The sequence below is a fragment of the Elephantulus edwardii genome, unplaced genomic scaffold (genome assembly GCF_000299155.1).
Source record: "Elephantulus edwardii isolate Elephantulus edwardi_28Jun2011 unplaced genomic scaffold, EleEdw1.0 scaffold00130, whole genome shotgun sequence".
NCBI lineage: Eukaryota > Metazoa > Chordata > Mammalia > Macroscelidea > Macroscelididae > Elephantulus > Elephantulus edwardii.
In genome coordinates, this window is record NW_006399880.1 from 3,616,416 (window position 1) to 3,621,396 (window position 4,981).

Genomic DNA, 4,981 nt, shown 5'->3' on the forward strand with positions numbered 1-4,981 from the left:
AAATCAATATACTTTGTAAATTTTCACGCAACTCACAATAAACAAAAGCCAGCCTGGTACAATCACAATGACAGACAAACACTGATGCAGACCAATAGTACAGAACAGACAAGTCAAAAGTAAATTCATTCACCTATGGACAGCTAGCTGATCTTTAACAAAGGGTTGAAAGTGGGGAAGAAAGTCTATATAGCAAATGGTGTTGGCAAAACAGGATTAATACTTGCAGAAAATTAAGCAGGACCTATATTTCACATCATACACAAACATTACTCTCAAAATGGATTTCTCTTGTGTACCATAAAGTTGGAATTGACCCAAAGGTGACCCTCTAGCAGGTTTTCAGAGGCAGAAATTACACAGGAGGAGATTGCTTATCTTTCTCTTGCAAAGCAGCTGGTGGATTGGAACGACAGGCCTTTGGGTTGGCAGCACAATTCCTTACCACTAGGCTACCATAGCACTCAAAACAGAATACTTAAATGGTAAAGCTAAAACTATGACGTCCTTAAAGAGAACATAGGGACAAAGGTATGTGTCCTAATTTTCGGGACAAATACACTATCAAAAACAACAACAAAATAATACATGAGTGACAGAGGAGAAACTAGGTAACTGGAACCCCAAAAAAAGTCAACATTTAATACTCATCAAAAGACTTTTACCAAGAGTAAAAATAAAAAAAAAAATTATTTCCTATAAAAAAGGAAATAAATTTTAGTACTCACATTATTTCACAAGGGCACAATCACTGAAAATACCTAAAAAACTTCAACAACAAATAGACAAACCATCCAAACATAACATGAGCAAAGGTCATGAACCAAATAGGATACTCAGGAGGCTAATGTTTCTATTAAGAGGTGCTCATAAGCATTAAAAGCCCACTAAACCCAGTTTCCTCAGTGGGAAGTGAACCTCTATCTGGTTTCCCAGGATGTAGGAGGAGGCTGTCCATCTTTTACCCAGATTTCCAAGTAAACTTGAAGTGCTGACCTTCTGGTTAGGATTCCAACAACTACACAATGAGTATTAATTCAACCCAACTCATTAAAGTAAATTAACTCAAACTGACTGTTGGCTAGATTTAAGATACTGTAAATTTTAATAGGAGACTGCTCATCTTAATAGGACACTCCTTCACAGCCACTGGTGTATCTGAATATCCAGAGAGATGCTCAGACTTTTTGGTTAGCAGCACTAGGCACAACAGATTATGTAATCAAGAGGTTCTTAGCAGCATTCAAAATACTTCAACTCAAAAAAACCCAAAATACTCCAACTCATTGCCACTGAGTAAAAACCAATAGCCGAACCCGCAGTAGGTTTTCAGAGGCTGTGAATTGCATTGGGAGACTGTCCATTTTTCTTCATTGCAGCAGCTGGGAGATTTGAACCGACTGCCTTTGGGTTGGCAAGTGCAACTCCTTATCCACTCAGCCACCACAGCTCCCTTACTATCAGTTTAACCATTCTAAACCCCAACTCTCTGGTAGTGAGTTGATTCCAATTTACAGTGACCATACAGAACAGTACTGCCCCAGGGGATTTCCAAGACTATAAATCTTTACCAAAGTAGACTGCTACATCTTTTTCCCAGAGAGCACCTGGTGGGTTTGAATTGCCAACTTTTTTATTAACGGGGGTGTTTTGGGGGTTTTTTGACCACTGAGCATCAGGGCTCCCTCATTAGTCTTTAAGCAGAACCCACTGGCCTTCACCTCAACTCCAATTTATGGTGGCCCTCCATCCGCTTTCCAAGGCTGTACATCTTAACAAGGGAGACTGCGCAACTTTGTCCTGTGGAGTGGCTGGTATATTCAAACCCCTGACCCTTTAGTTAGCAGTTTAGCATGTAAAGTCAATGTTTCACCAAGACTCACTATGAGCCACTATCATGGTCTTTGAGTTGGAACTAACTCTCCATTCATTGGGTTTCTGAGGCTGAAAATCATATGGCAGGGAACTGCTCATCTTTATTCTTTCCTAGTCTGTCTTAATCTGGGAGCTCAACTGAAATCTGTGCACCATGGGTAACTCTGTTGGTAAAGACTAAAACTGACAACAATTTCATCTTGTTTAAGTTGTATTTAATCAACACCCTTGGTCAAAAAATGAAAAGATAAATTGTATTGGGAAACTCTGAAAGTTGGGACAGTGAATGATGACAGAAGAATCAATGTCTCTGAGTTGTAATAGTGAAAATTACAGAACATGGGCTACAAAAAGAATAAACAAGTCTGTCTCGTAAGAAATGCAACCAAGAAACTCCTTAGATAAGGATGGTAAAAGTTTGTCTCACATGTTTTGGGCATGTTGTTAAGAGGGGCCAATTCTTGGAAAAGGATATTATGTTGTGAAAGGTGGACAATCAGCAAAAGAGAGGAAGACCTCCAACAAGACAGACTGATACAGTAACAATGGACTCAAGTATATCACGGATGATGAGAATGGTGCAGGATATAACACTTGGTGCAGATGTGTTGTTCACAGGGTTACTACTGTCAGTCATAGGTGACTCAACAGAACCTAACAACAATGATAAATACACAAATAATCTTGCAACAGCAAAATTAAGGAAAAAACCCACATATGATTGAGTACATTATTTATTGTTATATGCCTTCAAATAAACTTAAGATTCATAACAATCCTGAGCACAAAAGCTCTGAACCCTGTTCTACCCTGAGCCAATCTCACTGACTCAAATACACCTGCCCTCATTATCACTGTTATTGTGTTAATCCATCTTATCTAGGGTCTTCCTCTCCTCTGCTGTCCTTCCACCTTTCCAAGAATGGTATTTTTCTCCAAACATTGGCCCCTCTTGGATACATGGCCAAAGTATGTGAGATGGAAGTAGACATTTATGCTTAATAGGTAGGGGAAAGGATATGGGAGTACATAACTATATTTTGTAGGCAAACATAAATACAAGTTTTTATGTGCTGTATGTATACTTAGTATGTCCACTTTATAGATTTTTAATATAAATTGTATGTATATTCAAAAAAGCAGATAGGTGATCACAGTGACACTTTCCCAGGCATTTCCAAACAGTTTATGGGATTGATTTACTGGGTTTAAAGGCCCAGGAATGCAGTTCATGAGACCATTAGGTCAACTAGCAATCTCCTCCCATGCAATTAACTGCCTGTGAAAACCTGATGGAGGATCAGCTATGGGTTGGTTCTGACTTGAAAGTACACAAGAAGCATAACTTGGTCAATGAAAATGTTTTAGAACTTAGTTTAGTAAGTAGGTCTGGTGTCTTAAAAGCTTGCAAGCAGTTATCCAAGACAGAACTATTGCTCTCTTGTCAGCCAGAGCCTGGAACTAGGTGGGAGTCTATCACCACCAACCATTCTGTTCAGGGAGTACCTAACTGAAACCAAGCCCCAGAATTTAGCTTTCAGTCAAACAGTAGATATGCACATAAAATAAACAATAACAACAACTACGAAGATCTATATTCCTTGAAACAAACAAACAAACAATGTTCTTTCAAACACACAAGACCAAACATTTACCCCAAATGAAAAATGGAAAGGAAAGAAGAGCAAGCAACTAGATAGATGGGAAAAGGGCAGACATGGTCGAAATGTTAAGAATGCTGACACACTGCGTGGGACTACAATTAATGACATGCCACAATTTGTATATGAAATGCTGAGTAGGAATCTTAATTTGCTGTGTAAACTTCCACTTAAAACAATGAAATATTAATAAGAAAAATTTTCTAGACTAGTCAGAGTTTATCAAATTGGTAAGATATAAGATCAATATATCACCCTCTCAAAAGTTCTGGTGGCTTAGTGGTAAAGAGTTGCACTATCAATTCAAAGGCACTAGGTTCGAACTCAGCAGCTGCTCTGCAAGGGAAAAGGTGGACAATCTCTTCCTGTGTAACTTACTGCCTCTCATATCCAACAGGGCTATGAGACAGTTACAATTCGATGGTATGTAACAACTAAACAACATAAAAAAATTGTACTACTTTATGCTTTCTCTCATTACTGTCAAGGCAATTCCAATTCACAGCAGTCCTTCCAGCTGGTTATCAATGTTATAAAATCATCTGAGAAAACTCAGGTGGGCACCTTTCCCCCTCAGATTGGCTGGTAGATTCCAATTCCCAGATTAGCAGCACAACTCTTTACTGACCTGGCCACTACAGCTGCCTGAATATATATTATAGCAATGAACAGTCAAAAATGAAAACTCTTAAACTCATTGCTGTTAATTCAAAGCCAACTTACAGCTGAGCCTCCAGAAAGTCTCTGAGGCTGTTACTGCCATCAAAGGAGATCATCCATCTTTCTCCCATGATCTACTGGTGGACCAGAACCACTAGCGAAGTGTAGCCTTTGGGTTAGCACCTAACTCCCTAGGACTACGCTATCAGACGTCCTGGATGAAAAATCAGAATTAACATATTTTAAAATAATGTAAAGAATATGAAATATTTAGGGATAAATTCGAGCCCAGGTGCTACAATGATGGAAAAACCACCAAAGACACTCAAGAGAGCAGAATATGACTGTACAGTCTAGTGACTCAGAGCAATTCTTTCTCACCTCAAGGCCTTTGTCCTAAGCTGTACACAAGAGGACTGAATTAGATCAGTGGCTTCTAGATTTTTTATATAATAAACTCTTCAAAAATCTGTTAAAATACCTAGAATTCATCCCAGAAAAACTTCTCGAAGAAAAGTTTTGGCCTACAATGAATCCTGTTAGAGCTGGAACTCAACAAGACTGTCTTGTTATTCCAGTTCTCACAAGTTTCCCAACTTCAAAAAGTGCAATCTTATCACCTTGTCATCTCTCTGTTTAAGGGGAAGTATTTTTTTCCTTTCTCTGATAGGTTTCCATATTCCACAGGTTCCAGCTTTCAAAGGTTAATCTGAAAGGATTTCATAGATCCTGTGACACTCTATTTACCACTTAAAACATATGGGCCACAGGCGCTGGCTGAAAAT

At 38.7% G+C, this 4,981-nt stretch overlaps 1 protein-coding gene across 1 annotated transcript in view; it reads right to left on the reverse strand.

Moving 5' to 3' along the window:
• Positions 1-4,981, reverse strand: part of HMGXB3 (HMG box domain containing 3) — an 87,278-nt gene that overhangs the window by 68,229 nt on the left and 14,068 nt on the right. The window lies entirely within an intron of this gene.